This window comes from Engystomops pustulosus, chromosome 9 (genome assembly GCF_040894005.1).
Source record: "Engystomops pustulosus chromosome 9, aEngPut4.maternal, whole genome shotgun sequence".
NCBI lineage: Eukaryota > Metazoa > Chordata > Amphibia > Anura > Leptodactylidae > Engystomops > Engystomops pustulosus.
Window position 1 is genome coordinate 25,977,427 of NC_092419.1, and position 26,813 is coordinate 26,004,239.

At 42.1% G+C, this 26,813-nt stretch overlaps 1 protein-coding gene across 2 annotated transcripts in view; it reads right to left on the reverse strand.

The window, feature by feature from the left end:
- Positions 1-26,534, reverse strand: part of LOC140076579 (class I histocompatibility antigen, F10 alpha chain-like) — a 197,545-nt gene extending 171,011 nt beyond the window's left edge. For both annotated transcript variants that reach the window (XM_072123162.1, XM_072123161.1), the window contains exon 1: positions 26,525-26,534. The gene's annotated coding sequence lies outside the window, so the exon portion shown is untranslated. The remainder of the gene's footprint in view (positions 1-26,524) is intronic.
- Positions 26,535-26,813: the final 279 nt, after the last annotated feature.

Here is a 26,813-nt window from a genome sequence, read left to right on the forward strand (position 1 = left end):
AGTTTCAAAGTAAATCCCTACTCACAGGACCGTGGATAACTTGTGATTTCTTTTGTTCTTCTCCTTGTAGCCGCTGCTCTACAAGAACTTTGGTCAAGATTCCCACAGGTTTCAAAAATAGCTAAATTGATATCACATCATCCACAACTTGCCAATATATGCTGATAGCTACTGGATGTGCTCCTCTAGAACCTATTGTGTATCATCCTTCCGTGATCAATCAAAAATTTTGTAATGTTATTGTGTTTTCAAAAAATTGTCAAAAGAAATTAATAAAAACTTCCTTTAGTTCTGGAACCCACATGTCCTTAAGTGTTGTATGTATGGGAAGTCTTTTATTCATAGTTCAGCAGACCTTTCCACCTCTTACCTCTAATCATTTCACCTTTCTTATCTTATATCTTTTGTCAGAGGCCTTCTTAACTTCTAAGACCATCATTACCAGCCCTGAAGGATCTGTGATCAACATCTGTGACCAACATCCTCATAGATATAACCATAATTCTGGGGTAGCTTGTTATTAAGGCTAGACCATAGTTGGTAGAGGTCCATGGTCACCAAGATCTTGAGATGGTTAACCTATGAGAACAGCATTACCAACCCTGAAGGATCTATGGCCAAAGTTTCCTCAACCATGGATAATAATCCTCCTAGATATGACCATCACTCTGGAGAAGCTTGTTATTAAGGCTAGGTTATAGTTGGCAGAGGTCTATGGTCACCAAGGTCTTGAGATGGTTAACCTATAAGAACAGCAGTGCCGACCCTGAAGGATCTGTGGCCAAAGTTTCCTCAACCATGGATAATAATCCTCCTAGATATGACCATAATTCTGGAGTAGCTTGTTATTAAAGCTAGATTATAGTTGGCAGAGGTCTATGGTCACCAAGGTCTTGAGATGGTTAACCTATAAGAACAGCATTACCAACCCTGAAGGATCTGTGGCCAAAATTTCCTCAACCATGGATAATAATCCTGCTAGATATAACCATAATTCTGGGGTAGCGTGTTATTGCGGCTAGATCATAGATGGTAGAGGTCCATGGTCACCCAGGTCTTGAGTTGGTTTACCTATAAGAACAGCATTACCAACCCTGAAGGATCTATGGCCAAAGTTTTCTCAACCATGGATAATAATCCTCCTAGATATAACCAAAATTTGGAGCTTGTTAATAAAGCTAGATCATAGTTGGTAGAGGTTTACCTAGGTCTTTAGGTGGTGGAGGTCCTGTGTCTTCCTTTTCATCAAAGGGTGAGGGTTAACGTGGCTCTCTAAACACTGTACATTAAAGCATAAGGGGGAAGGAATAATTTCTCAGATTAGATTGCAGGCTCTCAGCATTGTATATCTCCCATCAAGACACTTCGCACCTTCCCCTTTTTGACCCATCTGTAGCTTTATAACAATTGCGGCTAATGCCGCTCTAGGTTTGATCCAGATGAGCTTCCGTACTCCTGCACATAACATAGTCGACAAGGATTGCCGTAAACAAGTATTATGCCACAATTACCATTTCATTTACTAATGTAGCCATCCATTTGACCTGTTTGGACCAATGTCATCTTTTAAACAATAATTTTTGATCTATTATGCATTTTAGAATGTAATTTATTTGTACCTGTTATTTACTATTTATTACTTATCTATTCTCTCTTACTTAAAGGCTTTTATATATTTCTAGTGTAGCACATTCTTTAAATGTTTTTAGCAACATTCACAGCACTCTAATTTTATGAATGAATACTATTACTATAATGTTTATGTTTATATCTCTGACGTCACAATGATGTAGTTTTTATCTCATTTTCGCACCAAAAACGCTAGTTTATAAACCCTGTATATCCTTATGTGATTTCAAGCTTTATGTAACTGAGGAAGAGCCTTGTACAGGCTCAAAACGCGTCTTTTGCCACTGAGCCCAGGACGGCTGCCTAAACGATCCAACATCAAGAGTGTCTTAACGTGTTGTACCGACTGTACAACCAGGATAGGTGAGCATTATTCTTAGAGCAACACCTATTCCCATTGTAAACTGTTTTTCACACATGTGGCGCCCGTATCGCCTCTCTTTTGTTTTAATTTGTTTTCATCAAAACCAACACATTATCCAAAAATCTGGGCTAGCTGTGAGTAAAACCCATCACAAGAAATAATGTTGACCATTCTGTTACTACGACTCCAAAATTTACATTCACTAGTAGATTGCTGCCTAAAATTTTTCAAATAACGATGAGTGATTACTCGATAACTAAAACATTAAAGAAGATATTTTTATTTTAGAGGAAAAGTTCAACATTTTATGTTGTTTTTTTATTAACAAAGATAATTTCCCCATCAAACCCATATTTTACGTAAATATAAAATTTGCTGAATTTTTCTTTACTGGTAACATCCAAACTAGCCATATGGTGGCCAGAGTTCATATATCCAAACCTTAAGTCAAAGTAGATGGTCTTGGTCTCAAGTTATTTTTTATTTTGTTTATATATTTTTCATAAGTAAAAAGCAAACAATTAAGAGTTAACAATTTATTCATAATTATTTTACACTGGATTTATGTTTTATTCTTTTAACATGAACATTTTTTGGAATGCTCATTGAGACATCTTGATGGACACAGAAGCCAATGGTTTTCAAGATCATCGTCCATTGTTATTATTTACAGTTCTGTGAAAATTCTTCCGTGTTGTGAACAATTAGAAATAAAATCTGTAGATACTTTAATATTTTGGGTTACACTCTCTATGTCTGATAAATTTTTTTAAGAGCAGAGAATTTATTTTTCATATTTTTTCTGTTCGGGTGCGTAGAGTAGGTGACCAGGGATCGCTACTACTAGAGTCAAACCCTATAATTACACAGATAAGAAGATGATCTTACATTTATCTGAAGGGAGGAGGTAGACACTAGCAAGAACTTCTCCTCCGGGCAAGAAAACACAACTGGAAAAATGCAAAATAGACAACTGTTAGGAACAAGATGGGGGAGGAAGGGGGGCTGGAATGAGATTGGAGAATAAGGACAAAAGGAATACGGACAGGGAAAACCATATAAAGTGTATGTACACAAATGCTAGAAGCCTCACAAACAAAATGGAGGAACTGGAACTCTTGATGTTGGAACGGAAATATGATATAGTGGGTATCAGCGAGACATGGCTGGACAGTAGCTATGACTGGGCTGTTACTATAGATGGTTATAGTCTTTTTAGAAAGGATCGTATAAATAAAAAAGGGGGAGGGGTTTGTTTATATGTGAATTCTTGCCTCAAGCCCGTCCTGCGAGATGACATCAGTAACGCAAATATGGAGTCCCTATGGGTGGAGATAAGAGGAGGGAAAAATAATAATAAAATATTACTAGGGGTTTGTTATAAGGCTCCAAATATAATGGAGGAAGCAGAGGAAATGCTGATAAGTGAAATGGATGCGGCTTCAAAGCATGGTGAAGTACTTATCATGGGGGACTTCAATTACCCAGATATCGACTGGGGGGCAGAAACCTGCAGGTCCTTCAAAGGTAGCAGGTTCTTGTCAACAACAAAAGACAATTACCTGTCGCAGCTAGTCCTGGAGCCAACAAGAGGGGGGGCACTGCTGGACCTTATCCTTACCAACAGACCTGAGAGGGTATCAAAACTACAGGTAGGGGGGAACCTGGGGAATAGTGATCATAATATCATTGATTTTGTATTACGCTTTACTAAGCATGTTAGTGAAGGGGCAACCAACACTCTAAACTTCAGGAGGGCAAATTTTCATCAACTAAGGGAAGACCTTAAAGGCATAGACTGGGATAATGCTCTCAAGGACAAAAGCCCCCCCCAAAAATTGGACTTTTTCTCATATATTCTGAAAAAGTCCTGTGAGAAACACATACCTTATGGGAAAAAGCATAAAAGGAACAAGAAAAAACCCTATGTGGCTAACTAGTCTTGTAAGGAAAGCAATAAGCGAGAAAGATAAACCGTTTAAGGTGCTAAAACGTGAAGGTAGCGATGAGGCATTACAGGATTATAGAGAGAAAAATAAATCCTGTAAAAAGCAGATAAAGGCCGCAAAAATAGAGACTGAGAGAAATATTGCCAGGGAGAGCAAAAATAATCCCAAATTAGGAGATGAGGAAAGGGCCAATCTACTGAATGTCGCCTTCTCAACTGTCTTTACCCAGGAAAATCCCCTGGTGGAAGACACAATGAGGAATAATGTAAATTCTTTTTATAATGTCAACAGTTTAACCCAGGAAGAGGTACGGCGCCGCCTCGCAACCACTAAGATAGATAAATCACCTGGGCCAGATGGCATATACCCCCGGGTTCTGCATGAATTATGTACGGTGATAGACAGACCGTTATTTTTAATATTTGAAGATTCACTGAGGACTGGTTATGTTCCACAGGACTGGCGCATAGCAAATGTGGTACCAATATAAAAAAAAGGATCAAATAGCGATCCTGGAAACTACAGACCCGTAAGTCTAACTGCTGTGGTGGGGAAAATATTTGAGGGGTTTATTAGAGATGCTATCCTGGAGTATCTCACTGTGCACAACCTTATAACCCAGCGTCAGCATGGGTTTATGAGAGATCGGTCCTGTCAGACTAATCTGATTGGTTTCTACGAGGAGGTAAGTTCAAGACTGGATCTGGGGGACGCTGTGGATGTTGTATATCTGGACTTCTCAAAGGCATTTGACACCGTGCCACATAAAAGGTTGGTATATAAAATGAGACTGCTGGGAATAGGAGAAAATCTGTGTATCTGCGTAAGTAATTGGCTTAGTGATAGAAAACAGAGGGTGGTCATTAATGGCACATTCTCAGATTGGGTTGATGTTACCAGTGGAGTGCCACAGGGGTCAGTATTGGGGCCAATTCTTTTTAATATTTTTATTAATGACCTTGTAGTGGGTTTACACAGTCAAGTTTCAATATTTGCAGATGATACAAAGCTGTGTAAAGTAATAAATACTGAGGTCCATAGTTTAGCATTACAGAGGGATTTGTGGAAGCTTGAGGAGTGGGCAGAGAAATGGTTGATGAGGTTTAATGTAGATAAATGTAAAGTTATGCACTTGGGCCATGGAAACAAAAAGTATAATTATGTTCTAAACGGTCAATTACTTAGTAAAACTGAAGCTGAAAAGGACTTGGGCGTATTGGTGGATGGTAAACTTAATTTTAGTGAACAGAGCCAGGCGGCTGCTGCTAAAGCAAATAAAATAATGGGATGTATCAAGAGAGGAATAGATTCTCATGATAAAGACATAGTTCTGCCCTTATACAAATCCCTGGTTAGACCACACATGGAATATTGTGTACAGTTTTGGGCACCAGTGTATAAAAAGGATATAATAGAGCTGGAACGGGTGCAGAGGAGAGAAACCAGGATTATTAGGGGAATGGGGGGACTAGAATACAATGACAGATTACAAAATTTGGGATTATTCAGTTTAGAAAAAAGACGACTGAGGGGAGACCTCATTACAATGTACAAATACCTGAACGGACAGTACAAGGATCTCTCCAAAGATCTTTTTATACCTAGGCCTGTGACCAGGACAAGGGGGCATCCTCTACGCCTAGAGGAGAGGCGATTCTACCATCACCATAGACAAAGGTTCTTTACTGTAAGAGCAGTGAGACTGTGGAACTCTCTGCCGCAGGAGGTTGTTATGGCGGACTCTATGTACATGTTCAAGAGAGGCCTGGATGACTTTCTGGAGAGAAAAAATATCACGGGTTATGGGGATAAAACATTTATTTAATTCTTGAAGGTTGGACTTGATGGACTTGCGTCTCCTTCCAGCCTTATATACTATGATACTATGATAAGGATTCCGCATCTTCTCAGAGCCTTACCCCAAAAGAGAAAAGGAGGAGGACAACCAGGATCAGTACAAGCAAAACTAATATGGCAACCTCCTGTTGATGACTGGAGAAGAAAATAGAAGAAATCTGAAAAGATATGTTGTATTTTCTGGATTACACTAGTGTTCCCTTAATGTGTGGGTTATTTCTGATGATTCTGTGTTTGTCTATTACTGTATCTCAGGGAGTATCTTATCTGTAATATCCAGTCAGTGGTATTATCTATCACTGTACATGTGGAAGAAACTGGTCACATAACAATCTACATGTATCCTATTACCATAGTCCTACTAATAATTGTAGACTGTTCTTTATGGCAGCCTGTATTCTTTCTATGGAGTATAAAATATCTACCTATCAGGGGTGCTACGACAGGGCCCGCAGTGTTAAAGGGCCTGGCCACCCAACCGTACACTAAGGAATGGAGCATGAGCATCATTATATACCTACTATACTGCACATCGTACATCATAATATGTACGTAATCGTACACATCATCCACAGTACACAACTGGACCAACCGGTAGGACTAGAGATCTCTCAACTCTACTTCCTGCCATCTTGTTCCTCCATGTGGTCAGCAGCTACTGGGGTGTGTGAAGTCATATCTGTGACCTCTGAAACCCCCCCTGGGATAAGAAGACTGACTGACAGTGAGTATATCATAGTATCATAGTATCATAGTATATAAGGCTGGAAGGAGACGCAAGTCCATCAAGTCCAACCTTTAAGAATTAAATAAATGTTTTATCCCCATAACCCGTGATATTTTTTCTCTCCAGAAAGGCATCCAGGCCTCTCTTGAACATGTACATAGAGTCCGCCATAACAACCTCCTGCGGCAGAGAGTTCCACAGTCTCACTGCTCTTACAGTAAAGAACCCCTGTCTATGGTGATGGTAAAATCGCCTCTCCTCTAGGCGTAGAGGATGCCCCCTTGTCCTGGTCACAGGCCGAGGTATAAAAAGATCTTTGGAGAGATCCTTGTACTGTCCGTTCAGGTATTTGTACATTGTAATGAGGTCTCCCCTCAGTCGTCTTTTTTCTAAACTGAATAATCCCAAATTTTTTAATCTGTCAGTGTATTCTAATCCCCCCATTCCCCTAATAATCCTGGTTGCTCTCCTCTGCACCCGTTCCAGCTCTACTATATCCTTTTTATACACTGGTGCCCAAAACTGTACACAATATTCCATGTGTGGTCTGACCAGGGATTTGTATAAGGGCAAAACTATGTCTTTATCATGAGAATCTATTCCTCTCTTGATACATCCCATTATTTTATTTGCTTTAGAAGCAGCCGCCTGGCTCTGGGCACTAAAATTAAGTTTACCATCCACCAATACCCCCAAGTCCTTTTCAGCTTCAGTTTTACTAAGTAATTGACCGTTTAAAACATAATTATACTTTTTGTTTCCATGGCCCAAGTGCATAACTTTACATTTATCTACATTAAACCTCATCAACCATTTCTCTGCCCATCCCTCAAGCTTCCACAAATCCCTCTGTAATGCTAAACTATCGACCTCAGTATTTATTACTTTTCACAGCTTAGTATCATCTGCAAATATTGAAACTTGACTGTATAAACCCATATACATGCGTGTGTATTATATCATAGACGAGAATATGATAAATGCCCCCGTTACTCTTAGAATGTGTAGTGCCCTAGGTCAGAGGTGCATTGAACTTTGGACATTTGTGAACCTTTAAATATTTCCCCATTGTGAACTTAGCATGTCATACTTTACTTTACATCAAGGGTTGACTTGCATTGGTCTATAGACTTGTAGAAATGGTTAATAGACATTAAACATCTGACATCTGCATCTTTAACTAAAGAGAAACCAGTAATTTTCCAACTGTGGTACAGATTGTTTTGCAGGAGAAAAACACAGAAAAAAAACAAAAAGACTTTTTTTTACCAGAAAAGCAGGCAGTTTGACCTTAAGAATGACAGGTGCTGTCTGGAAAGTTGTTTACACTTTATAATCTTGCTGCCATAGAATATTATGGGGATTTAATGAAGGTCTAAGGGAGAACGCTTTGGCCATAGACCTTGGGCTCCAGCCTGTGACCAGGGTACCAGCATCCTGAGAAAGAGAGGTACAGCTAGCCCAGGCCTTTCCTCAGCATTAACCCTTCTTCTCCTGGGGTGGAGATTGGGGAAACCAGCCCGGTGATTTGCTTGTATTACGTTGCACAGGAATTTCTTCAATAAAGAAGGAAACTGCAGACCCTGACTCTCTGGACTTATTTCCCATTGGGTCGCACCACACCTTACCATCCTTTCCAGAGAGCAGCTACATGTGGTGATACCTTTACTGTGCCTGACGGACCCAGCATGCAATTGGGGCAACCCTAAACCCGGGCAATGCAGGTGCTTCATTTTTTGCCGCAGCTACAAAATATCTGAAGTTTTATTCCCTAACTGGGGCCATGATCCCCTGTTTGGAATAGAAAAAGGTGTGCCTGTAACCACCTATTTATGTCCTCCACCACTTTCCAAAAAAAAAGAAAAAACATGAATCAAAAAAGTTCTCAAATAATTCAGGTGACATAAATTGATGTAAGCGACTGTGGTATTTTTAGAAGCGCATTGTGGAGATGGGCTTGGGAGAGCTGAACACATCTGACAGCAAATTCAGTGGTAAGTCAAGTCCAGGAGAAGTCGTAATGTCCTTTTCCTGATGGAGCAGATTGTCACCTGTAACTTTTTATTTTTAAATTTAAGTGTAAATTCAGTGGAATATCGCAGGGGATCAAAGGTATGATGTTGGGGGGGGGGGGGGGCGCAGCATTTAGGCATCAAAAAGGCTAAATCGACCCTGCCCTTAGAAGGGATTTGGACTCAACAAAGATTGTATATGAGAGCGTGTTTACCTATATTGTTATCTGCTGCCAATTGTTTCCTATGCCAAATCCTTGAAATAATATGTGCTAATAACATGTGTCAAGTGGGTGGTCCTGAGCTGGATCAAGCATCCAGGCACCACCCATATGCCTAAATAAATATTCAATTTGGCACAATATGGTTACCAAAACTAACATGCTTAATAGTACGAAAAATAACAGAGAAAAAAAATTGTAACTTCTTCCAACTGATTCAAACATCAATGGGATGAAGCTTATAAAAAAAGATGGAAAGAGTTGAAAATGGGTGAATTTATCAGGGCTTCAGTGCCAGGACATTACTGTAGAAGTGCAGAAATAATCACAAAGCCAGCTTATTGTGACATATGTTAAAAATGTCTCAAAAACATAGCATTAGCAAGTTTTCCTCAAAGGGGTTTGCACATGAAAGAAAATTCTCAAAAAATAATCCGCTAGTGACCTCAATAAAGATAATTTTTCACCCCTTACTTTACAATTTTACTCAGTTTTATTGCTGTTTTAGCTCCTATCACTCAGTGATGGTCAGTGTAAAATTTCAGGGTGTGAGTGGGGAATCTCTAACCAGACACTTCATGATCCCTCTAGTGCTATGAGATGCTGTGTGCTGACAATGTCCTTAGATTATTAGCGTTCAGGGTTTATGTATACTTTCAATTAGCTTCTGAACTTTCTGATAGTATCTGACACATAGAATCAGAAATGAGAAAGAGATTAGAGATAATGAGGTCCATGAAATGCATATTACACATGTCAGCTCTGTTGTGCTTCCTCCCCCTCCCCTGGATAAAGATGTTATCTGCCTGTAGCTTGGAATGGAATGGAATAAAAGGGTGGGGTCTGGAGGCAGAGAGGAGTGCAGTGCAACGCAGACAGAAGAACAATGGGGGTCATTTACTAAGGCCCCTATTCGCGTTTTCCCGACGTGTTGCCCAAATATTTCCGATTTGCGCCAAATTTCCCTGAATTGCCCCGGGATTTTGGTGCACGTGATCGGATTGTGGCGCATCGGCGCTGGCATGCACACAAAGGAAATGGGGGGGCGTGGCCAAACGAAAACCCGACAGATTCGGAAAAACTGCCGCATTTTTAAAAAAAAATGTGTCACGGAGCTTGCACTTACCTTCACTCAGCCCGGCTCGGTGTACTCCAGTGCGTTCCGGGGAACTTCAGCGCAGCAGCGCCACCTGGTGGACGTCGGAGGAACTTCCTTAATAAATCCCGGTCGGACCCGAATCCACCGCAGAGAACGCGCCGCTGGATCGCGAATGGACCGGGTAAGTAAATCTGCCCCAATATGTCTACCCGACCCTAAAGTCAAAAGATTCAGGGTCGGGTGCAGGGGCAACCAAAATCGTGTACACCAGGACTGATAGAGACAGGTTGGCTGCATTTTTGTTAATAACAGTAAATTTGAGAATGTGTTATTTTGTTATCCTGAGTACATGTAAGAAACTTGTCTTCGTGGGAATATGGATTCATCTGGAGTTTTTAGCCCCAAAAAAATGTTGCAAATTTTAGACAATTTGAAAAGGTAAAGGTCATTTGCAACATTTAGCATATCTGGACGATAAACTTTTATCTGGCGGGCTTCAGTGCACACTTCAAAAAGTCCCCAATAAAGACAGAAAAAAAGAAGAAAAATAAATATAAATGAAACCCTATGTATTTGTAATTTAATTGTAAAAAGCAAACAATTGAGATTTGATTATTTATTCATAATTATTATACATCAGATTTATTTTCTATTTTTTTAACATGGGGGTAATTTTTGGAATTCTCAGCGAAACATATCACAATACTTGATGCAGAAGTCAACGGTTTCCAAGATGCCTTGTCCATTGTACAACTTGTAAAGTTCTGTGAAAATTCGTCTGTGATGTGGATAATTTCATCTGTCAGGTAGAAAAAAAACTTTATTAAAAAAAATATTTTGGTGGATACATTTATTACTAATGTCTTATTGACCAGTAAAATTATGCCTTGATATTATTAGTGTTTTTTTCAGTTCTGCTCCATAATGTTGGTCACAGTAGGAGGTCACCGCTATGGGGGTGAACCCCCTATCTATAAGCATAGAGGGTACACAGATTACGAAATAGACTTACATCTGTAAGAATGGTGGAGCAGACACTAGGAAGAACTTCAAGAGCTTCTCCTCCAGGCAAAAAGACATAACTAAAAAAATACAAAATTGTATTGTGAGGCACGAAATGTATAGTTAAAGAGTAACCGTCATTTCAGATGACTTTTGATATTACTATTGTTGGAGGGGGGGGGATTTTGTGCTTGGTCATTAAGAAAAGGCTGCAATGTGCCCCTTACAATTTCACTTCTACGTTGCTCTGGCAAATCTGTCTACATGATTGAAGATGGGTCTCTCTCCGCTCCTGTTTGTTACACAGCTGTGAGTGTTAACCCTTTCTACCCTCTGGGAAGAAGGAGGATAGATCGCAGCACTTCCGATAAAACAAATTTCTTTATTCCAATGAAGTTAAGAACATGATGTGGAAGGTAGAAGAACGCCGACGCGTTTCGGGCAGCTCGTGCCCTTAGTCATGGCATGCAAACAATACATCTTTTTACAAATTTAAAAGAAAAAACCACCAATCACAGAACGGGGGTGTGTACGAGTCATGTGATGCAACACGTCAGTGGGTGGGCGTGTGCAGCATGTGACGCGTCATGTGATACATCACGTCATCAAATGGGCGTGAATCAGATGACGCTACGATACTAAAAGAGAATACAATGGATTCCCATAATCTACTGATCGTTATCGTACAATGTTCAAACAATGGGAAATAACATATATAAAAATATAACATTATGGGTTCATGTTAATTGCCACAATCAAAAGACTTAATATACAAGGTAACAGAGGAGATGACAATTGAATTCCAATACATAGCAAAGTGGGAACACCATGACACAAAATATGTTTTTACTCAGCTGATTGGACAAAAGTATGGGAGACCAAAAAGAATATCTCTTAGTAGAAATAAGAGAAGTCTGTTCTGAAGTTCAAGCCGGCAGGAAAGCGAGAGCCTAGCCTGAAAATCCAGAGGACTTCTCTTTGTAACAGAATATTTTTTTTATTACCTCCTCTTTTCGAGGGAAAGATTTTTTCAATACCTGTGAAACGAAAAGTGGCTGTTTTGCCGGAGTGTACACTCGCAAAATGTCTGGAAGCGCCTGACATATGACAAGACAAATCTTTCGTACTGTCTCTTAGATGTTCTGCTATCCTAGTTTTTAATTTGCGGGTAGTAGAGCCCACATAAAAAACTTTGCATGTGGTACACTCAATAGTATACACAACAAAACTTGTGTCACAATTAATGAATGACTTAATAGGGAATGCAATGCGATGGCACATGCAAATTCCCTATTAAGTCATTCATTAATTGTGACACAAGTTTTGTTGTGTATACTATTGAGTGTACCACATGCAAAGTTTTTTATGTGGGCTCTACTACCCGCAAATTAAAAACTAGGATAGCAGAACATCTAAGAGACAGTACGAAAGATTTGTCTTGTCATATGTCAGGCGCTTCCAGACATTTTGCGAGTGTACACTCCGGCAAAACAGCCACTTTTCGTTTCACAGGTATTGAAAAAATCTTTCCCTCGAAAAGAGGAGGTAATAAAAAAAATATTCTGTTACAAAGAGAAGTCCTCTGGATTTTCAGGCTAGGCTCTCGCTTTCCTGCCGGCTTGAACTTCAGAACAGACTTCTCTTATTTCTACTAAGAGATATTCTTTTTGGTCTCCCATACTTTTGTCCAATCAGCTGAGTAAAAACATATTTTGTGTCATGGTGTTCCCACTTTGCTATGTATTGGAATTCAATTGTCATCTCCTCTGTTACCTTGTATATTAAGTCTTTTGATTGTGGCAATTAACATGAACCCATAATGTTATATTTTTATATATGTTATTTCCCATTGTTTGAACATTGTACGATAACGATCAGTAGATTATGGGAATCCATTGTATTCTCTTTTAGTATCGTAGCGTCATCTGATTCACGCCCATTTGATGACGTGATGTATCACATGACGCGTCACATGCTGCACACGCCCACCCACTGACGTGTTGCATCACATGACTCGTACACACCCCCGTTCTGTGATTGGTGGTTTTTTCTTTTAAATTTGTAAAAAGATGTATTGTTTGCATGCCATGACTAAGGGCACGAGCTGCCCGAAACGCGTCGGCGTTCTTCTACCTTCCACATCATGTTCTTAACTTCATTGGAATAAAGAAATTTGTTTTATCGGAAGTGCTGCGATCTATCCTCCTTCTTCCCATGTTACGACTGCATCCCAGCAGACATCGCTTTGCACTCCTCGTGTGGTGGATACACACGCCTGATACACCCCATTGTGCCTGGATCTTCATCAAAGACCTACGAAAGGGTGAGCCGCACGTACACTTTTTTTTGTATTCCTTTCTACCCTCTCCCTGGCTGTAGTATGCTATGAGCAGTATTTTAAAAAATCTAACTGAAAGTGAAGAGGTTTATCCTCCCTTCTTAGAGCTGTGTAATCAAACACAGGGAGATTAGATGGGAGCTCATGCAGCCTGCAAAGACACACACTGTACAGGCTGGAATACACATCTCTACGGGAGGGAGGAGCTTGATTTTTTTTATAAACTAAGCAGAAGTGGTTAATAAGGTATATTAGAAAAATGTTCACCACAACCAACCCCCCCCCCCCCCCCACACACACACAATATAAAAAATGATAAAATGATCTCAAGTGAAGGTTTACGCTTTAGGAACCTACAGAGGTGGATGATCATGATAGATTCTTCCAACCTACAGTGGAGGCATGTATTAAGAATGGCATTTTTAATGATGATCTTGGGTCCCAGATCTAGGCCTTGAAATAATTGATTTTCCTATTTTGTCTACTGGTAGTACAGAACTTGTCTGTTGTCTGAAAAGAATGGCGCCTCCTCTCCTCAGAGTCTTACCCCAATAAACAGAAGGAGAACAAAGACCAGGATCAAAACAACCAAAACCAAGATGGCCACCTCCGCCTCAGTCATGCTTGTGGCTGGAGAAGAAAGAGGAGAAATGATAACACATCTGAAAATTCTGGTTAGATTTTCTGTACTACATTAGTGTTCCCTATTGCAGAAGGAAGTATCTTAGGGGGGTAGGTATCATATGAGTATGACCCCCTGGATCTTTCAGGTGTTATAGATAAATAATATCCTGATTAATAACCGGCACCATTGGCGCAGTTGCCAGACGCGCAGTACACCCAGCCCAATTATACGCCAGGGCTGCGCTGGAATTCAGACGTACAAGCTGTGATAAATTTCCCTTGTATGTAATGTGGCAGAATCAGCTCCAGGTTTCAGAAGGCCCCAGGTGACAGAGCCTCAGCGGGCCCCTTTGCAATGAACTCACGTGGCAGCATTAAAAATTTAGAAACTATAACAGTCTCCTTTTCCCTAAAATATTCCCTAGTTTATCATGTCAAACAGCCCCCTCATGGTTATTTTATATACAGCCCCCCCCCCACCCCCATGGATTCCTTATGTACAACTTTATGTGGGCCCCCCAGAAGCTCTGGACCTTGGCCCTGGTCATTGGTATCATCTATAACTGTACATGTGGAAGGAACCAGTCACATAAAGATCACATAATGTATCCCATTACAATAGTCCTGCTATTGATATCAAAGTGCAGAATATTTTTTATGGCAGGCTGTATTCTATCTATAGATAAAACACATAATATGAGACCACAGTCTATCTATCATCTATCTTCTGTATTTATGTATCTATTATCTATCTAAATGTAGAAAAGCCGGCAGCTCTCAGAGGACGGTATTTAGTAAGGTTTGCACTGGTGTACAAGCCTTGATAAAGTCAAAATACTTGGCAATCGACAAGGAATTATGACTTTTTTGCCCTTTATGCTGCCCCTTTATGCTGCCTCAAACCCAATTGGGTTTGGAGCAGTATGGAGTGTATTGTGCTGGACTGTGGAGTGGGCACTAGATATAGCCTGTCACATGTATGTCACATACCTATATGTTAGCGAGTATTAGCTAGAATAATCTTATACATACCTGTTGTAGCTGGAAAGCAAAAAAAGATACATTAGACATGATAATTATATAACTGAGAGCATCACAACTAATTATGTTTGAGAACAGGAATAGTATAAAACTAACAATGTTTCCATATGTTCTATATATATCCATCCCTCAATCCATTCATCCATCCCTCCATCTATTCATCCATCTCTCCCTCCACCCTTCCATCCCTCCATCCATCTTTCCATGCCTCCCTCCATCCATACATCCCTCCCTCCCTTCATCCCTCCTGCCCTCCCTCCTTCCCTCCTGCCCTCCCTCCTTCCCTCCATTCATTCATCCATCCATCCATTCATCCATCCATCCTTTCCTCCACCCCTTCCTCCATCCTTCCATCCCACCATTCCTCCATCCCTCCCTCCATCCATCCCTCCATCCATCCTCCATTCATCCCACCATCCATCTCTCCCTTCCTCCATCCCCCCATCCATCCCTCCGTTCCTCCATCCCTCCCACCCTCCCTTCATCCCTCCATCCATCCTCTATCCCTCCATCGATCCATCCATCCATCCCTCCATCCATCCCTCCATCCATCTATCCCTCCCTCCCTTCCTCCACCCCTCCATTCCCTCCTCCTTCCCTCCATTCATCCCTCCATTCATCCCTCCATTCATCCATCCCTCCCTCCCTTCCTCCATCCCTCCCTCCCTTCATCCATTCATCCAACCATCCCAGCCTTCCTCCATCCCTCCAAACCTCCCAACATGATGGCAAATACCTGTAGTTGAAGTTGTAGTTGAAGCTGAAAAAAGAGAAAAAGATAAAGATACTTTATTAGATTTTATGTAGATTCCATCATATCACAAGTAAAGACACAGGGGGAGATTTTTCAGGGCTTGAGTACCAATTTTTTTGAGAATGACCAGGAAGTTCTATTTCTTCCCTTATACCGCCTCCACTCCAAGTAGGTAAGAAGGGGTGTGTAAGGTGGTGTGCACAGGGGCGCTGTGGGCAGGTGTGAGCTGGTGCAAGACATTCCTACCCCATGCTCACCACCTACTGAGCCCCTGGCCACGCCCCTTCACACACCTCCATGCCCACTTAATGTAGAGCTGGTGGAAGGGGGAACTGTGTTTTTTTCAGAGCTTGTACACCAGAATTTTCACATACAAGCTCTGATAAATCCCACCCCCCCTCAAATCTACAAAATCAACAATGTTTATGACAGAGAGAAAGATACAAACTACAAGTTGCTCAATGCCGTCTCCACTTTACAAAAAGGGGCAGTGAGGAAGAGTACAGCAGTCTTTGCCACCGAGCACAGCAAGGGCCGAATGATGCGCCCCGGGGTCCCCACCAAGTGTACAGGTGACTGTCCAATTATCTGAACCGGGAGGAGAACGTGACCTGAACATATAGGGGGTCATTTATCTTATTTCCCCCTTCTCTGCACTCTTTTGCGCCTGTTGCGAGTCTTTGTTGTTTTGGCTCTTTGTCAAATGCAGGATTTTTTGGTGCCTTATAATTACCATTGCCTTTCCTAAGCAGGGTCAGGACTGGCATGTTATTGCGCAATAGTATAATAAATCGGGCACAAACATCTGGAAAGAGGCGCAATGTAATGACAAATAGGGCACAATGACACAAGGTGAATTGAGGAGTAGCATTCAAAAAAAGCGCAAAATATGCAAAAAAAAAAACTTTTACATAGCAAAAAGGCGCAAAAACACCAACGGAAGGAAAAGATAAATGGCAATTTGCACCATATGGAGGGGGCTGTATATAAGTGTATTAGTGGGGGAGGAGCAAACTGTATATATATATATACAGTGCATCAGCACTTGAAACATCTGCTCTATTTTTTTTCCATTGGTCATGATACCCCCTTGTTGTGGCACAGAGTGCACCCATTTTCCGTCCAAATGCCGGCCTTGATCAATATACTCCAGCTAGCTCTCACAAAACACAAGATCTTAAACCTGGCAGAGGAAGATGGCTTTGCTTTTTCACCTCCCTCAAAACTGTTCTTTTCACAAAACCTTTAGTTTAAATCTTTCGCTCTTTGTTTCATTGCAGCCAATTGGTTAGATTAAAAAAGTTCTCTTTCTTCGCTCATTATTATGCACTCTGCCCCCATCTTGACAGAAGAAACAACAATGTAAATATTTTTGCTAAATGATTAAACTAGAAAAACTGAAATATTACATGGTCATAAGTATCCAGCCCCTTTGCTGTGACAGTCACAATTAACTCACATAGGGCCAGATGTATCACTCGTTTTTTCTGTTGTTTGTCTGCCTTTTAATAGTGTTTGCACTGTTTTTGTGCCAGTTTTGCGACTAAACTAGAAAAAATAACCATGTTTCCCTCATTTATCCTACCAAACCAGATGTTTTGCTGCACCTAATAAAACTCATAATTTGCGACTTTTCATTCAGGAGCAAAAACACTCCAGCCCGAAGGTTGGCGTAAACTGAGAAGCAGCAGTGTGTGATGAATGTCCCCCACTGAGCTCTTGTGCAGAGCAGCTCATTACCAGCAGCAGAGCTCAGCAGACACTACAGACACTGCAGACACTATGTGCAGCCTTTATTTACAGTTCACAAGCTTATATTTAGAAAACAATCTGCAAAAGCTTCAGCTCAAAGCAGGACAGAAGAGAAGTGAGGTGGATTTTATACTACATGGCGGTACGCTGAATTCTTTTTATACTACTTGGCGGTACACTGTATGCATTTTATACTGCATGGTGGTGCGCTGTATCTATCTTTTACTACATGGCGGTGCGCTGTATGCATTTTATACTACATCGCGGTATGCTGTATGCATTTTATATTACATGACGGGACACTGTATGCATTTTATACTACATGGCGGTATGCTGTGTGCATTTCATACTACATGGCGGCAAGCTGTATTTATTTTATACCTAATAGCGGCACGCTGTATCTGATATATTACATATATGGCGGGGGAGGGGGGTGTCTTTCTATGGCTCACCTCAGGCAGCAGAAATGCTTGGTTGACCCCTGGCTACATCTGACCAACTCAGCCCTACTACACCTGACCAACTCAGTGCCGCTACACCTGACCAACTCAGCCCTACTATGCCTGACCAACTCAGGATGTACTTAGGAGGTGCAATGGTACTGATCGTCTTATCCAGCAAAAAATGATACTTTAAAAAGCTCCATAAGTATGAAATAGTCCTTCATATATGTTAAAATATTTGGAATCTCCCTGATCTCATTGACCTAAAGATTAAAGGGGAGATATAATTTAGACTGCACAGTGACAGCCGTAAAACAGACCACAAGAAAATGTCGAAATTGCGTTTTTTTTTGTCAGTTCTGCAAATTAAATTTATTTCCACTTTTCCGGTACACAGCATGGAATATTAAATGCTGCAATTATGCTGCTACCAAGTATAATTTACACTGCATTTTCTCTGTTGTAATGATTTGGTGAGAGAATTCACAATGTGTCCCACTCTATATGTCACGGGGGGGGGGGGGGGGCATCTTTCTAAAGTGCACCTCAGGCATTAGTAAAAGGCTAGGTATACCTCTGGTGCAGGGTGTCACACACCTGGGTGCTGCTGTGAGGGTGATTCTCATGCTGGGGTGTGGGAGAGAAGCAGAGAGGAGTTTGTAGCAGGATCACATGTAACTGCCCCAATCTAACATTGCAACTAAATTACGCCTATATTGGGCTGAATACTTATCACCGGGGGCTGAATACTTATCACCAGGGGCTGAATACTTATCACCGGGGGCCGAATACTTATCACCAGGGAGCAAATACTTATCACCGGGGGCTGAATACTTATCACCGGGGGATGAATACTTATCACCGGGGGCTGAATACTTATCACCAGGGGCTGAATACTTATCACCGGGGGCCGAATACTTATCACCAGGGAGCAAATACTTATCAACGGGGGCTGAATACTTATCACGGGGGGCTGAATACTTATCACCGGGGGCTGAATACTTATCACCGGGGGCTGAATACTTATCACCAGGAAGCAAATACTTATCAACGGGGGCTGAATACTTATCACCGGGGGCTGAATACTTATCACCGGGGGCTGAATACTTATCACCGAGGGCTGAATACTCATCACCGGGGGCTGAATACTTATCCCCGGGGGCTGAATACTTATCACCGGGGGCCAGATACTCATCACCAGGGGCTGAATACTTATCACCGGGGAACGAATACTTATCACCGGAAGCTGAATACTTATCACCGGGGGGCTGAATACTTATCACCGGGGGCTGAATACTTATCACCGGAAGCTGAATACTTATCACCGGAAGCTGAATACTTATCACCGGGGGACGAACACTTATCACCAGGGCCTGAATACTTATCACTGGGGGGATGAATATTTATCACCAGGTGCTGAATACTTATCACCGGGGGCTGAATACTTATCACCAGGGGCTGAATACTTATCACCGGAAGCTGAATACTTATCACCAGGGGCTGAACACTTATCACCGGGGACTGAATACTTATCACCAGGGGGTGAATACTTATCACCAGGGGCTGAATACTCATCACCAGGGGCTGAATACTTATCACCGGCGGCCGAATACTTATCACCAGGGGCTGAATACTTATCACCAGGGACTGAAGACTCATCACCAGGGGCTGAGTACTTATCACCGGGGGACAAATACTTATCACTGGAAGCTGAATACTTATCACCAGGGGCTGAACACTTATCACCAGGGACTGAATACTTATCACCAGGGGATGAATACTTATCACCAGGGGCTGAACACTTATCACCGGGGGCTGAATACTTATGACCAGGGGCTGAATACTTATGACCGGGGGCTGAATACTTATCACCGGGGGCTGAATACTTATCACCGGGGGCTGAATACTTATCACCAGGGGCTGAATAATTATCACTGGGGGCTGAATACTTATCACCGGGGGCTGAATACTTATCACCAGGGTCTGAATACTTATCACCAAAGGCTGAATACTTATCACCGCAAGCTGAATACTTATCACCGGGGGCCGGGTACTCATCACCAAGGGGTGAATACTTATCACCGGGGGCCGAATACTTATCACCAGGGGCTGAATACTTATCACCGGAAGCTGAATACTTATCACCGGGGGCCGAATACTTATCACCGGGGGCTGAATACTTATCACCGGGGGCCGAATACTTATCACCGGGGGCTGAATACTTATCACCAGGGGCTGAATACTTATCACCGGGGGCTGAATACTTATCACCAGGGGCTGAATACTTATCACCGGGGGTACAATACTCATCACCAGGGGCTGAACACTTATCACCGGGGGCTGAATACTTATCACCGGGGGCTGAATACTTATCACCAGGGTCTGAATACTTATCACCAAAGGCTGAATACTTATCACCGCAAGCTGAATACTTATCACCGGGGGCCGGGTACTCATCACCAGGGGGTGAATACTTATCACCGGGGGCCGAATACTTATCACCAGGGGCTGAATACTTATCACCGGAAGCTGAATACTTATCACCGGGGGCCGAATACTTATCACCGGGGGCTGAATACTTATCACCAGGGGCTGAATACTTATCACCGGGGGCTGAATACTTATCACCGGGGGCTGAATACTTATCACCAGGGTCTGAATACTTATCACCAAGGGCTGAATACTTATCACCGCAAGCTGAATACTTATCACCGGGGGCCGGGTACTCATCACCAGGGGGTGAATACTTATCACCGGGGGCCGAATACTTATCACCAGGGGCTGAATACTTATCACCGGAAGCTGAATACTTATCACCGGGGGCCGAATACTTATCACCTGGGGCTGAATACTTATCACCGGGGGCCGAATACTTATCACCGGGGGCTGAATACTTATCACCAGGGGCTGAATACTTATCACCGGGGGCTGAATACTTATCACCAGGGGCTGAATACTTATCACCGGGGGTACAATACTCATCACCAGGGGCTGAACACTTATCACCGGGGGCTGAATACTTATCACCAGGGGCTGAATTCTTATCACCAAGGGCTGAATACTTATCACCAGAAGCTGAATACTTATCACCGGGGGCCAGGTACTCATCACCAGGGGGTGAATACTTATCACCGGGGTCCGAATACTTATCACCAAGGGCTGAATACTTATCACCGGAAGCTGAATACTTATCACCGGGGGCCGGGAACTCATCACCAGGGGGTGAATACTTATCACCGGGGGCTGAATACTTATCACCGGGGGCTGAATACTTATCACCGGGGGCTGAATACTTATCACCAGGGGCTGAATACTTATCACCAGGGGCTGAATACTTATCACCGGAAGCTGAATACTCATCACCGGGGGCTGAACACTTATCACCAAGGGCCAAATACTTATCACCGGGGGTACAATACTCATCACCAGGGGCTGAATACTTATCACCGGGGGCTGAATACTTATCACCAGGGTCTGAATACTTATCACCAAGGGCTGAATACTTATCACCGGGGACTGAATACTTATCACCAGGGTCTGAATACTTATCACCAAGGGCTGAATACTTATCACCTGGGGCTGAATACTTATCACGGGGGCTGAATACTTATCACCTGGGGCTGAATACTTATCACCTGGGGCTGAATACTTATCACCGGAAGCTGAATACTTATCACCAGGGGCTGAATACTTATCACCGTGGGCTGAATACTTATCTCCGGGGGTACAATACTCATCACCAGGGGCTGAATACTTATCACTAGGGGCTGAATTCTTATCCCCCGGGGGCAAAAATATCAACATTTTAGTCTCTTACTGTCAAGACGGGGGGCAGAGTGCACTTTACTGGGGGGGGGGGGGGAGAGCACATTACTGGGAAAGAATAGGGCACATTAAAAAGCAAAATAAAAGACCGTTTTATCTTACCAATTGCAATGAAACAAAGAGTGAAAAATTTAAAGGGGTCCGAATGCTTCCCATACCCCCTGTATCTATCCATCTTTTGTATGTTTATGATTTCTATACAGTAAAGTAGCAGCATTTATGACATGATGGCACATACCTGTAGTTGTAGTTGTAGTTGGAACTGAGAAAAGAGAAAAAAAAAATCCCTTTATTAGATTTGATGCAGATTACATCATTTCATAAGTAAAGACACAGGGGAAGATTTATCAGGACTTGAGCCCCAATTTATTTTGAGTATGACCTGGAGCCTGATACTCATTACCAGGGACCTAATACTCATCACCAGGGACTAAATACTTATCACTGGAAGCTGAATACTTATCACTGGGGGCTGAATACTCATCACCAGGGGCTGAATTCTTATCACAGGGTGCTGAATACTTATCACCGGGGGCTGAATACTTATCACCGGGGGCTGAATACTTATCACCGGGGGCTGAATACTTATCACCGGGGGCTGAATTCTTATCACAGGGTGCTGAATACTTATCACCGGGGGCTGAATACTTATCACCGGGGGCTGAATACTTATCACCAGGGGCTGAATGCTTATCACAGGGTGCTGAATACTTATCCCTGGGCGCAAAAATATCAACATTTCAGTCTCTTACTGTCAAGATGTTGGGCATAGTGCATATTACTGGGGTGGGGGAATGCAGATTACTGGGGGGGAGTGCACATTACTGGGGGGGGGGAGTGCACATTACTAGGGGGCATAGGGCACATTAAAGAGCAAAATAAAAGACCTTGGACCACATTTATCACTTCTGTGCACCTAAGTGTAGTAGTTGCGCCTAAATTCTGGCGCACTGCGGCGCCAGAATTATCACAAGCTACAACCATCTGTGATAAGTTAATTTCCTGCCTCTTATTAATCAGTTTACACAGTTTAGGCGCAATTTTGGCGCAGTTTAGGCGCAATGTTAGATTCAGGCACTTACATGTGATCCTGCTACAAGCTCCTCTCTGCTTCTCCCACAGCCCAGAATGAAGATGACACTCACAGCAGCACCCAGGTGTGTGACACCCAGCACCCAGTGACCTCCTCAGCAGCACCCAGGTGTGTGACACCCAGCACCCAGTGACCTCCTCAGCAGGGGCTTCTCCTGGAGGGGATCCCCCAGTGCTGGTCTCCTGCTGCACCCCTGTAATTCCGCACAGTATCCCCCTCAGATACACTGGTGATACTGTGCAGAATTACATGGGGGACACTTGTCTGTACTATGTGCAACATTCTGTAACGTTCTCTCCTCTCTTGCTCTGAGCTCAGGATTCTGCAGAATGTTTTGTAAATAGAAGGTGATGAACTGTAAATAGAGACTGCAGCTCCTGTCTGCAGAGCATCTAATGTTTGTATTATATGTTCTAGTGCAGTGATGGCTAACCTATGGCACTGGTGCCAGAGGTGGCACTCAGAGCCCTTTCTGTGGGCACTCAGGCCATCACCAGAGATGACTCCAGGTATCTTCCTGCAGTCCCAGACAGACCAGGACTTGCTGTGCACAGAGGTATATTAAAGTGACAGCTGTACCTGGGACTATTTTCTGCTTTATTGGTGTCCTCAGGTGCTGGTATCAATGAAAGCTGTGACAGAGAAGGGAGTATAAATCACAAATTAAATTTCTGTGTTGGCACTTTGCGATAAATAAGCAGGTCTTTTGTTGTAGTTTGGGCACTCGGCCTATAAAACGTTTGCCATCATTGTTCTAGTGTCTGCAGTGTCTGGCTGAGCTTTGCTGCTGGGGATGAGCTCTGCACAGGGGCTCAGTGCTTTCTTCTCAGTTTACGCCACCTTCGGGCTGGAGTGTTATTGCGCCCGTTTTTGCGCCTAAATGAAAAGTCGCAAGTGATGAATATCATTAGACGCAGCAAACCATCTGGATTGGTAGGATAAATGAGGGAAAGCTGGTTATTTTTGCTGTGTGGCTAGTTTGGCGTTTAATCGCAAAAATGGCGCAAAAAAGGTGCGCCTTTTCATGAAAAGGCACAAAACAACAGAAAAAATGAGGGATACATGTGGCCCCTTTTTTTTTTCTTACCAATTGCAATGAAACAAAGAGTAAAACATTTAAAGGGGTCCGAATGCTTCCCGTACCCCCTGTATCTATCCATCTTCTGTATGTTTATGATTTCTATACTGTAAAGTAGCAGCATTAATGACACGATTGCACATACCTGTAGTTGTAGTTGGAACTGAGAAAAGAGAAAAAAAAAATCCCTTTATTAGATTTGATGCAGATTACATCATTTCATAAGTAAAGACACAAGATTTATGAGGACTTGAGCCCCAATTTATTTTGAGTATGACCAGGAAGTTCTAATTCTTCCCTTATACTACCTCCACTCCAAGTAGGTAAGAAGGGGTGTTGAAAGGTAGCGAGCTGGTGTGAGCTGGTCCAAGACATTACTACCCCATGCGCACCACCTACTGAGCCCCTGGCCACGCCCCTTCACACACCTCCACGCCCACTTAATGTAGAGGTGGTGTAAGGGGGGAAACAGGTTGTACATCTGGAACTGCATCTTTTTCAGAGCTTGTACACAATAACTCTCACATACAAGCTCTAATAATCCCCCCGCCAAAAAAAAAAAAAATCTATAATGACTACACAAACTATCAGGGGCTTGTACCAACAATTTGTTTTGACAGAGAGAAAGGCACAAACTACTAGTTGCTCACTGTCATCTCCACTTTCTAAAATGGAGAGCAGCCAGGGCCAAAAGGGGCCCACACCAAGTATACAGGCTACTGTCCGATTATCTAAACGGGTGGAGAGCTGTACCTGAACTGTACCTGAACATATACTGGCCAAAATCTCAGTATATGGGTGTGTGTGTGTATATATATATATATATATATATATATATATATATATATATATAACATGGGGTGGAGGAGGCTGTATATAGATCTATAACCGGGGGGGGGGAATATATATATTACTGCAGGAAGGGCTATCTATAGATATATAACTGTGGATGGAGGAGGGTATATATAGATGTATTAGTTGTCTATAGATACGGGCGGTCCCCTACTTAAGGACACCCGACTTACAGACAACCCCTAGTTACAGACGGACCCCTCTGCCCACTGTGACCTCTGGTGAAGTCTCTGGATGTTACTATAGTCCCAGACTGCAATGATCAGCTGTAAGGTGTCTGTAATGAAGCTTTATTGATAATTCTTGGTCCAATTACACCAAAAATTTTGAAACTCCAATTGTCACTGGGGCAAAAGAAAAAAAATTGTCTAGAACTTCCATTATAAAATATACAGTTTCGACTTACATACAAATTCAACTTAAGAACAAACCTCCAGACCCTATCTTGTATGTAACCCGGGGACTGCCTGTATATTACAAGGGGGAGGCTGTATATAGAGATGTATTACTGTGGGGGAGATGGTATCTATATGTAATACTGGGGGATTTGTCTATAGATATAGTTTTATGGGGAGGCTTTATATATATATATATATATATATATATATATGTATTACTGCGGCAGCAGACTGTATATAATCGTAATACTGGGGGGTTGTATAGATATATTACTAGGTGGAGGCTGTATATATATGTGGATGTATTACTGGGGGCTGTATATAGGTCTAGGATGTATTATGTAGTTTTCTACATTCAGTGAAGGCCTCCCCCAATTTTAATCCGGCCCTGAGCACAACTAGTAATAAAACATAATATTATATTTTTCATAATCTTCTCCTGTTCTATGTCACATTATACAATGTCATTACATAGGGGTGTAAATACTTACCAGTGGTCTGGAGAAACACTGTAATGAAATAGGATAATGTTACTAAAGATGATGCAGCGTTATTTCAGTTTTTACTACATTTTCATACCCAGGTATCAGTGCTCAACTTTCCGACTGCCCATGACTAACATGAGAAGACAATATTAAAATTGAACCTACATCTGAATCAGGATTTTTCTTTATCTACTAGTATAAGACAGCAAACCCGCCTAAATTGTATGTTGTAATTTAACATACCTTGACTATTACATAAGGTAAGTGCACACTTCTTGTACTGGAATGCTTTATGCTAGGGAAGAATGGGTCATAATGATGCCGGACAAATTTACCAAGTCAGTGAACTCTACCCTCTTTGAGGAACACCCCAAGATCAGAACTTGTGGAATTCAGAGTGATAGAGGGAATGTCCATTTACAATAAATGGCTTATTGATGTAGTTCCAGCAGCAGGACCCATACATATCTCTAGAATGAGGGTCCGTGATCCCCTTATCTCTATAATAAAACATCTAAATGGGCCAAAGGGGCGATTCCGGGTTTCCCACTACCTAACAAGGGTCTAATGCACAATTACCTCAGGATCTTATCCATCTCTGGTGGGCCAAGTGAGCAATCGGCTTGAGACCCTCTCCACCTACTGTAGAGTTATCTCCGACAATTACACTATGACCTTCTCCAACCAAGAAAGGGCCAAATGAGTAAATTTAATGGGATGCTTTACATTAGTGTCCAAAGATGGTCCAAAAAAGCAATTTCCTTGTACAAATGAACTATTTCTTGAGGACCTTCTTTACTTAGCATGGACAAAAGGGTCAACTGCCTGTATGTACTTCACCAAAGATGGCCCAAATGAGCACTTATCTCAGGATCTTCTCCACCTAAAGTGGGCCAAATAAGCGATTTCCTCATGGTCATCTCCATCCATTGGCAAAAGGGGCAATTACCTTCCAATCTTCTATATTCTTGAGACAAATAGGTAACCTTGTCCACTTAGCTCCCCCTATCACCAACCCAAGATGGAGATCATGAAATGTTTCAAATAACCCATAATTAATAGCAATACCTAAGCACTACAACCAATTAATATCTTTTACCTGATGATGGGAGACACAATGCCACTAATAAAGGTAGAATCCATTGATAAGTTTTGATGCTTGTAGATGCCATGGTAAATGTATGCAGTCCAAAGCTCTGGAGAGCAGATCCTGAAGGTTACTCAAAGTTCTTTGCTTTACAGAAAACTTCGCTCAACAGATGGCACAACA